The 11,101-nt window shown below is 38.3% G+C and overlaps 1 long non-coding RNA gene across 3 annotated transcripts; it reads right to left on the bottom strand.

The window, feature by feature from the left end:
- Positions 1 to 8,482: 8,482 nt before the first annotated feature.
- Positions 8,483 to 10,647, bottom strand: LOC126583078 (uncharacterized). Of its 3 annotated transcripts, none has more exons than XR_007609660.1 (4): positions 10,566 to 10,647; positions 9,888 to 10,473; positions 8,850 to 8,894; positions 8,483 to 8,735 (listed from the first exon to the last, which is right to left on the bottom strand). It is a non-coding gene; the product is annotated as an uncharacterized LOC126583078 (long non-coding RNA). The 3 variants fall into 3 exon arrangements; XR_007609659.1 differs by having other exon boundaries at positions 9,888 to 10,104; positions 10,315 to 10,593; XR_007609658.1 differs by having other exon boundaries at positions 9,888 to 10,589.
- Between the last annotated feature and the right edge of the window lie 454 nt (positions 10,648 to 11,101).

Genomic DNA, 11,101 nt, shown 5'->3' with positions numbered 1-11,101 from the left:
TACAACTCAGAAAGTTTACACTTACCAATTCCTTGAACAAGCTTCTGAAACGTCGCATTCGGTAATGATTTGGTGAAGAGGTCGGCCAAATTGTCTCGTGAACAGGCTTACGTGACTTCAATCTTCTGATGCTCTTATTGTTGATGTGAGAAGAAGAACTTCGGCGCAATGTGCTTAGTGTTGTCTCTGTTGATGTAACCCTTCTTGAGCTATTCGATGCATGCTATATTGTCTTTATAGATCGTCGTTGAGACATCAACGATGGGGTAAAGATCACAGAAGCTTTGAATATGGCCCACAACTGCTCTTAACCAAAAGCATTCTGGAGTTGCTTCGTGTAAGGCTGGAATTTCAGCATGGTTAGATGAAGTGACAACTAAAGTCTGTTTAGTTGACCTCCAAGAGATTGCGATGCCTCTAATGGTAAAGATATAACCCGTTTGGGAACGCGCCTTATGCGAATTAGATAAGTATCATGCGTCGACATAACCAACAAGGCAAGAATCAACTCAAGATTAACCAACAAGGAGAGTGCGGCATCACTCGAGGATCCATAGGGATAGAACAAGCCCAAATCTGTAGTACCCTTAAGGTAGCAGAAAATGTCTTTAACACCAGTCCAATGTCTGCGTGTTGGTGCATTACTATATCTTGCCAAAAGATTAACAGTGAAAGAGATGTCGGATCTAGTGCATTGAGATAAGTACAATAAAGCGCCTATCGCACTTAGATAAGGAACTTCAGGCTCCAAAATCTCTTCATCATCCTCCTTCGGACGAAAGGGATCTCATTTTACATATAGCGATTGAACGACCATAGGAGTACTAAGATTCCATCTGAATGGTGCTCTATCTCGAGACCGAGAAGTATCAAGTCTTTCCTAAATCTTTCATCTCAAACTCTAACTTCAAGTGTGCAGCAGTTCTTGTTAGCTCTTTAGGAGTTCCAATGAGGTTCATGTCATCGACATATATTGCGACTATCACAAAACTGGGATGTGACTTCTTAATGAACACACAAGGGCATAGTTCGTTGTTCACATATCCCTGACTAGTCAAATACTCACTCAGACGGTTATACCACATTCTTCCCAATTGCTTCAAACCTTAAAGTGAACGCCTCAGCTGAATTGAAAGCGTGTTTAGGGGTTTGGAATTATTTGATCCAGTTAATGTAAGTCATTTGAGAACTTTCATATAAATTTTCGTATCAAGATCCCCATAGAGATACGCAGTTACTACATCCATCAGCTGCATACTCAGTTTTTCGGAAACTACCAAATTTATAAGGTAGCGAAAAGTAATCACATTCATAACAGGTGAATAAGTTTCATCATAGTCATTATGTTTCCGAATGAAAACCCACTTGTAGCCAATGGGCTTCACATGTAGAGGAGTAGGAGCTAGAAGTCTAAACACCTTACGTTTCGCAAGCGAATCGAGTTCGACTTGGATTGCTTGTTTCCAGTTTGACCAATCAGTTCGACTAAAATCTCACGATTCTCGGGAGGTGGATTCATTTCTTCAAGGACGTTTCCGTAATCTAGAATTTCCTCAGTCGGATTCACGGTAGGCTATTCAGTTACCTGTACCATGGGTTTCCTCTTCCGGAAGTGTGAATCCTTTGAACCAAAAGGTTTGCCACATTTATGTGTAGGGGCATATGATTTGCTAGCCGCTAATGTACGTGGATTGGCCAAAGTGGCTTCCTAGGCCTCCATGGGGGAAATCCATGCACATTTGGTATATCCATCATTGCAGGCACATTCGCAGTTGGAATATGTGATATTGTCACTCGCACTAGATCGGTGAAAGCATATGGCATGCTCTGAAGATCTAATATGCGTTGCATTTCAGTTTCAGACTGAGTGGTGGAGGGATCTAAATGAGACAAAGTGGGAGTCGTCCACGATAATTCGCATTGTTCATCAGGAACGTTTACGTTCTTATCTCCCCTTAACGATTGGAAAACTATCTCATAGAAGTGACAATTCGCGAAACGAGCGGTAAATAGATTGTCTGTCAAAGGTTCTAAGTAATGAATAATTGAAGGAGAATCATATCCAATACAGATTCCCATCATTTGCTGGGGCACATAGACCGCACAGATGTCGTGTTCATATCCGGTAACCAACTGAAGGGCGCTATATGGTTGGGTCGCAACAGGCCTCAGGCAAACTAACATGGTTGCATGCAATATTGCATGGCCCCAAGCAATGATCGAAAGCTTAGTAAGTATGACCAACGATCGAGCAATCATTTGTAAGCACTTAATGAATGCCTCCACCAGGCCGTTCTTGGTGTGAACATAAGGTACTGGATGTTCAACTTTAACCCCAATCGACATGCAACAGTCATCAAAAGTTTTAGATGTGAATTCTCTAGCATTATCCAATCGAATAGATTTGATCCGATAATCAGGATAATGAGCCTTGAGCTTGATAACATAAGCTAACAGTTTAGAGAATGCATCGTACCTTCTGGACAACAAGCACATGTGTGACCAACATGTGGAGGCGTCAACCAAAACCATAAAATATCTAAATGGTCCGCATGGAGGGTGAATCAGTCCACAAATGTCCCCCTGAATCTTTTGTAGAAAACTATGAGGATTCAAACGAATTTTGTCATAAGAAGGCTTAATAATAAGCTTTCCCATGGAGTAGGTTTGACATGCGATTCCTTGAATTGAACCTAAACTTCAGGTTAGTGGATGCCCGTGTGATGATTTGAGGATACGGTGCATCGTTTTTCGTCCAAGATGTCCCAAATGATTATGCCAAAGTGTAATTTTATACGGGGTCCCAGAGGTAGGGCCGACCACTTAGTGGCTTTCTATAGGGCATATGGTTGTAGTATACAGACCACTCAAAATACGCTTCATCTTCTCTATAATACACTTGTAGCCATATTCGTAGGAAGTTATGCACAGAAATTCAACTTCATTTTCTACATAGGTTTCAACATGGTAATTATTATCTCTAATGTCCTTAAAACTCAACAATGTTTTTTCGGAACGTGGAGAATAAAGTGGCTCATCAATGGTCAAAATTGTACCATTGGACAACATTATACGTGCTTTACCGTATCCTTCGATCAGGTTGGATGGGCCTGAGAGGGTTGTTAGGTATGAAGTTAGTGATATAAATGCGTTCACACAAAACGGTGTGCGTGGTTGCACTATCTGCTAGACAACTAACTTCCCCCCAGTCATACCTAGATTGAAAATTAATTGGCTAAATAACCAAAATGGTCCCTGAGATATGCATAACACATCACTTTGGTCCCTGAGATTGAAAATCAATAGAAATGGTCCCTGAGATTGTCCACCATCCATCATTTTGGTCCTTCCGTTAAAAACTCTTTGGGGAATTTTCAAAGCTTCGTAACTCAATTGTTTCTTAACCAAATTCGACCCATAATATATCAAAATGAAGATAGGAAAGTGTAGAACAAGATTATACCTATTTGGAAGCCCAATGGTTGCCGGAGATGGCCAGAAAATAGCCACAAAGTTGATTGGTCCACGGACAAACTGGAAAACTCACTGGAAACTGGGTAAACTATAAGCATTCATAACTTCCTCAATACTCAACGAAATCGAGTGATTTTCTCGATAAGACTAAAAGAATGTTACCTTTCTAGATGGCTAAATCACCGTGGTTTGGCCGAAAAACGGCTTGAAAATGGTTAGCCACTTTCGAGCAGTTTTCGGCCAAACTAATAGATTTGATCGAATAGATTTGATCGGATAATTAGGATAATGAGCCTTGAGCTTGATAACATAAGCCAACAGTTTAGAGAATGCATCGTACCTTGTGGACAACAAACTATGGTGAAATAGCCGTAAAAAAAGGTATCATTCTCTTCGTCTCATCGAGAAGTATGATTTTCGTTTTTGAATCACTCGATTTTATTAAGTATTGCAAGTTATGAACGTTGAAAGTTTACCCAGTTTCCAGTGAGTTTTTCAGTTTTTCGACGAACCAGTTAACTTTGAGGCTATTTTCCGGCCATCTCTGGAAACCATTGGGCTTCCAAATAGGTATAATAATGTTCTACACTTTCCTATCTTCATTTTGATATATTATGGGTCGAATTTGGTTAAGCAATGATTGAGTTACGAAGCTTTAAAAATTGCCCAAAGGGTTTTTAACAGAAGGACCAAATGATGGATGGTGGACAATCTGAGGGACCATTTTTATTGATTTTCAATATCAGGGACCAAAGTGATGTGTTGGTATATTCAAACATCCCATTTGAGCATTGTATGAGAAGTTATTAGCTAGTATTGGTTATGTGCTTTAAATTAACGTTTTTATAGTTATTTCGCATATAGGGGAGACTTATCCCGAGGATGAGCGCAGTCAAGGACGACTCGGGGGTTACGACCCTTCGACATATCAGTGAGGGGACTTTTGGTTTTCAGTATATATTTATATACTAGATATTTTCCCATAAAATGCATTTAAATGGAAGTATATTTTGAAATTCAATGCATATAAATTTATATTCAGCATATGAATTAGTATATGATGCATAATATGAATTGGTGATGTGAACGCTCATATAAGTACCAGGTGAGTTATGTTTTGTTATGTGAGATATTGATAATGTGAGACGTGATTGAGAGCTCATAAACCTGCGCCCCGGGTGATTATGATTTAGTCAGAGATATGGCACAGGCCTGTATATAATGTCACCTTCCACACCATATGCTCATATTGGATCCAATTTAGGTGCACAGTCTTGTCATACAAACCATCATAAATGGTTCCGACTCGTAGGTGACTAGCGATTTATCACACAACTATCATGAGAGCGTAGCATTGAGCATAACTATATTACACCCATTCTTGTCGTACAGACCTTTGCAGTGGTTCCGACTCATGTGCAGTGTAGTGTCGTATAGGTCACTTGCGGTGACTCCAGCTAAATTGACTAATGAGCTATAAATTCAGCCGTACAGACCTTTGCAGGGGTTCCGGCTAATATGTTATTTATCCATGAATTTATTTTCACCTGAGTTACTTATTCTGTTTTATATTTTTGGCATGGCATACTTATGATTATGGATATGTGAAGCATGATTTGAATATATATATATATATATATATATATGTGTGTGTGTGTGTGTGTGTGTGTGTGTGTGTGTGTGTGTGTGTATTTATATTCTATTTCTGGGAAAATTATACATGTTTTACGGCGAGGGGTTAGAGCATTTGATAATGAAATGGTGTTGAAAACTTTGTTTTTGCCCACTCACACTTTCTGTTTTGCGCTCCTCCAGGTTTTAGATAAACTTGTTCGTTGGTGGCTCACGAGGATTGATTGGAAGTTTTGACAGACTATCACAAATGTAGGACATCTTTGGGTGTCGTTTTACTAGTACCTGTTTTCTGGACTAAATTTAGGCTACTTATGCTCTGATTGTGTATTCACACATTTTCTAGCACTTACCATAGCTAGTACTCTTATGAGTTGGTTTTTATTTATTCGTATTCTCTATTATCATTATTGTTTCCGCACTGTGCACATGGCTACGTCACCCTCACGTGACGGCCAGCATGCCCTGATTGGTTGGGGTGTGTCACCTTTTAAGATCTTTCATTCCAGTATTGGTATGTCACCTTTTAAGGCTCTTTATGGTAAATCTTGTCGCACACCCTTATGTTGGTTAGAGGTTGGTGAAAGAGTTTTAGTGGGTCCTGAGATAGTGGAAGAGACTACTCAGAATATTTAGGTGATTAAGTCTAACCTGAAAGCGGCTCAGGATCGACAGAGGAGTATAGCAGATAGACATGACATTGACCGGATGTATAATGTAGGTGATTGGGTATTTCTGAAGCTATCACCATGGAAAGGTGTTGTGCGGTTTGGAAAGAGAGGCAAGCTGAATCCTAGGTACGTTGGACCATATATGATCACCGAGCGAGTCGGTGAAGTTGCTTATAGACTTGAGTTGCCTCCAGAGTTGTCCAAAGTGCACGATGTTTTTCATGTCTCTATGCTTCGTCATTATGTTGTAAATCCTTCACATGTGATTCCTCCTCAACCTTTGGAAATTAATCCGGATTTGACTTATGATGAGGAGCCTGTGACGGTTTTGGATTGGAAAGATAAGGTTCTAAGGAATAAGACAATGCGCTTGATGAAAGTATTGTGGAGGAACCATTCAGTGGAAAAGGCTACCTGGGAGACAGAAGATCGGATGAGAGAGATGTATCCAAGGTTGTTTTATGATTATTAATGGGTTCTAATTGTTGTGTAGAAATTTTGAGGACGAAATCTTCTTAAGGGGGTGGGTTGTGATAACCCGTCCCGAAGTAATTATTTTCAACGATGTGAAATTACTTATATACCCTTGAACGTATGTGGAATGTGTGGTTTAAGCTTTGGTTGTGGACAAATTATGTATTTTCCTAAGTTTTGGGACCCAATTAGAACTTAGATTTTTTTTTTGGTTTTGATTGGGGACCAAATCTACACCACACATTCTCTCTCTCCCATGTACACTCTCTATCTTCCTTCAGTTTTTCTTCCTTCGTCCATACAATTTGTACGATCACTCTCTCTAAACTCCAACCAATCACGGATTGAGCTTGTGGACATCATCATCATCTTCCTTGTGTCCATACGAACCCATCTATACCCTTTTCTGGTCTTGAAACCTTCAAAACCCGAGAACCCGAGATACTCAGTTTTGGTACATTGTTCATGCACATGTGAATGTGAAGGTTTCAGTGGTTTTTGAGCTTCTAGGAAGCTTTAGGACTTCTCCACGAAGCTTGGAGAAGAAAAACAAGGTGAATTAGACATCAGGAAGCCCAGTTTCAACGAGTTGCAGAGGTGACTGGAATTTCAAGATTTCTTCAACGAGATTCAGTGATTTTTGGAGCTTAAAATTGGTAAAGTTGTGTTCTTCATGTTTAGAGCTTCATTTTAGTGAAAATTTCATGAATTTTGGATGAGAATTGAAGAAGATATGACGATTTGAAGTTTTGTCCAGTTTCCGACGACGGCGACGGTGACCAGTGATTCGTCGGAGAAGAAAGGAGAATATTCCATCATGTTGACTGAATATTCTTAATGGAGGGTAACGACGTCAGGTAATTTGGACGAAATATTCCTTTATTTTAACGGAATATTCCTAACGGTGGTTAGGGATTCCGTTAGGCTTCCCTGCGCATGGCCGCGCATGTTGTCGTACACTTGCTGGCGCGTGGCAACACGTGGGACGTCGGAAATTTTTTCTAAAAATATGGGGTTGTTCGTGAGGTTGTGTAGATCACATTGGTATATTCAAACATCCCATTTGAGCATTGTATGAGAAGTTATTAGCTAGTATTGGTTATGTGCTTTAAATTAACGTTTTTATAGTTGTTTCGCATATAGGGGAGACTTATCCAAAGGACAAGCACAATCAAGGACGACTCGGGGGCTACGACCCTTCGACATATCAGTGAGTGGACTTTTGGTTTTCAGTATATATTTATATACTTGATATTTTCCTAGAAAATGCTTTTAAATGGAAGTATACATTGAAATGCTATGCACATAAATTTATATTCAGCATATGAATTAGTATATGATGCATAATATGAATTAGTGTTATGGACGTTCAGGTAAGTACCAGGTGAGTTATGTTTTGTTATGTGAGATATTGATAATGTGAGACGTGATTGAGAGCTCATAAACCTGCGCCCCGGGTGATTATGATTTAGCCAGAGATATGGCACATGCTTGTATATAATGTCACCTCCCGCACCATATGCTCACATTGGATCCAATTTAGGTGCATAGTCTTGTCATATAGACCATCATAAGTGGTTCCGACTTTTAGGTGACTAGCGATTTATCGCACAGCTATCATGAGAGTGTAGCATTGAGTATAACTATATTACACCCAGTCTTGTCGTACAGACCTTTGCAGTGGTTCCGACTCATGTGCAATGTAGTGCCGTATAGGTCCCTTCCGATGACTCCGGCTAGATTGACTAATGAGCTATGAATTCAGCCGTACATACCTCTACAGGGGTTCCAGCCAATATGTTATTTATCCATGAATTTATTTTCACCTGAGTTACTTATTCTGTTTTATATTTTTGGCATGGCATACTTATGATTATGGATATGTGAAGCATGATTTGAATATATATATATATATATATATATATATATATATATATATATTCTATTTATGGGAAAATTATACATGTTTTACGGCGAGGGGTTAGAGCATTTGATAATGAAATGGTTTTGAAAAGCTTTGTTTTTGCCCACTCACACTTTCTATTTTGCGCTCCTCCAGGTTTTAGATAAGCTTGTTCGTTGGTGGCTCACGAGGATTGATTGGAAGTTCTAACAGACTATCACAAATGTAGGACATCTTTGGGTTTCGTTTTACTAGTACCTGTTTTCTGGATTGAACTTAGGCTTTTTATGCTCTGATTGTGTATTCACACATTTTCTAGCACTTACCATAGCTAGTACTCTTATGAGTTGGTTTCTATTTATTCGTATTCTCTATTATCATTATTGTTTCCGCACTGTGCACATGGCTACGTCACCCTCATGTGACGGTCAGCATGCCCTAATTCGGATCGGGGTGTGTCATGTTCACAAAAGGATACAGTGTCAATTAATATGCACCTTCATTGGAGGATACTTTGAGAAAAAAGCGTGACCATGGGCAAGCTCCAATATCTAGTTATACCAAAAGACCAAATATTTGCCCTGCATGAAAATGACAACCAAACCTTAACTCTATGATGCCAAAGAATTTTGTTTTTCTTAAAAAGGAATAGGAGAGTAAGACTAGCAATTAGTTTAAATAGATAACAAACTGACTTGAAATCATAACCATGTAATTGCTCCATAACCTCTGGTGTCATCCTACAAGACAAAGATACAAAAACTATTGATTACAACATAAAGTAATAAGAAAAGTAAGACAAAGGAATCAGGCTTATGATGTTTAGATGGTCAAAACTAAGTTTCTTAGTTAAATGTTTTGAAACAATCCAAACTATAATTGTAGTTAATTGATGTATGTTCTTCCCTTAATGATTTACCATTGGTGAACCAAGGCTTTTCGATAGCCCGCCAAAATTATATGGCATGTCAGGAGTTTGAACAATTAAGAATTATACAAACTCATAAAGTAGCAAAAACAAGAATAACAGCAAGGCGTTCCCACAAACGTATTTTTCATACGCTGCCTATCACCTGAATCAAAAAGGCAAGTAGAAATACCGAAGTCTCCAAGCTTGATGGCACCGTGTGAGCCAATGAGAATATCTCCTGTGTATAAGAAGTATTTACAAGTCAAAGAAGAGAAAATGAGCTAAAGGTTCCCAAGTTTATTATAGATGCATTAAAAAACCAATAATTGTTGCGACTAGAAGTCTAAGTTTATTATGGTATATAGAAAATATGCACCACAAAATGATAAGGTAGTTAAATAATTATGCACAAGAGTTCATACACTATCCTACTGAATATGGGGCTAGAGAGAGCAAGAATGTACTTTCAACTATTGGAAATGCTCTGTTTGACATGTTTGACATGATTCGAGTAACTAAGTTAATATTGGACAATTGTGTTCCAGTTTAAAATGATCATCACAAGTTTTGGATGAAAAGTCTTAAAGAGTGGCAAGAAATATAAGTTGGAAAAAGCTTAGCAACTGCCTTGAGATATAAGATTTAAACTGTGAATGTAGTACATAGACAACCAAATGACATTGTCATTAAAACTAGAAACCATACCACAAAAAACATAACAAGTTGAAGACAATACAACTAAAAACAATTGGTTCATTTGTCCAGCTAGGAATGCGTTGCAGCATAAAAATATTTGAACGATGTGGCATGTTAACATACTTACTTTGACATCTCGATGAATATGGCCATGATGATGAAGATACTCTAAACCCTTCAAAACCATCCGGATATGTTGCCTTCAAAATGCGAAGACAAGAACCCCCAACCACGAACGGCATGACAACCCACAAATTATGATCACTAACAAAGGAACGATGTGATTTGAGGACAGTAGGATGGTTGACGAGAATCATTGTTTATGCTTCCTGAAAAATGTTATTCTGTTGAAAGAAAAAATACACAGAACAATGTTCGAACACCGATATTATCATGGAAAAAAACAACATGGGATTGGGCAATCTAAGCAAATACACATGGTAATTTGGCTAATTTTCAATCTCAATAAAACCAAAACTACATATAATACCCCATGAACTTCTCTACCTACCAATTGATAATTAGATAGGTTTAGTACCAAACGATTGAAATACCAGATCGCAATCAAGGATTTTGATGGTAACAATCTCCTTCAACGGCTTACAGAAAGCACGGTGTAAAGAAACGATGACGCCTTGCTCTACCTTCTCATACAGGGTGTAGTGCTCTGATCCTATATGATACTTTTTCTTCTCCTTCTCTATCCTCAATCACTGGAAAAAAAAAACGAAATCTTAAATGCAGCAGCTCTAGCAGCTTATTATGTGGCGTACAGAGAAGGAGAAGAAGAAGAAAGGCTAAATACAGATGAGGCATTATCGAGATAGAGAGAGATGTCGTTTTTAATGGCAATCACATGAAATATGCAGAAAGACTTATTCTTCTTGTTGTAATCAAACGCTTTCTCGTGAGGAAAAAACAGATAAACTAAAAAATTTGATGATTTTTTGGGGAAAGAGAGAGAAAATGGAATATGGAAAAAGTCAAAAAGGTACTGGATCGCCGTCCAACAAAAAAAATTAAAAAGACCTTTTTTTTTTTTTTTTTTTTTTTTGTAACTTTTTGCTTTGGTGGCACATAATCCCACGTGTTTAAATTTTATTTGTTTCTTTTTGACTTATTTTTTTCCAGTTTCATATAAAGCCGACCTTGAAGTCCAAATCTTTTGCACTCAAACGGTGCATGGCCTCTTTGCTGCTTCTCTGAAAAGGAATTAAAAATAATTTAAAATAAAAACCAAAACTGGAATGTGAAAACCCAAAAGGCTAAAGTCCAGTTGTCCCCGTTAATTCTCGCTCAAGAGTTCTTATTGTTATTGGCCAAAATTTGTCACCTAATTTC

This window comes from Malus sylvestris, chromosome 9, assembly GCF_916048215.2.
Source record: "Malus sylvestris chromosome 9, drMalSylv7.2, whole genome shotgun sequence".
Lineage (NCBI taxonomy): Eukaryota > Viridiplantae > Streptophyta > Magnoliopsida > Rosales > Rosaceae > Malus > Malus sylvestris.
Note: the sequence above shows the minus strand (reverse complement) of the source record. Positions and strands in the feature narration are given on the sequence as shown.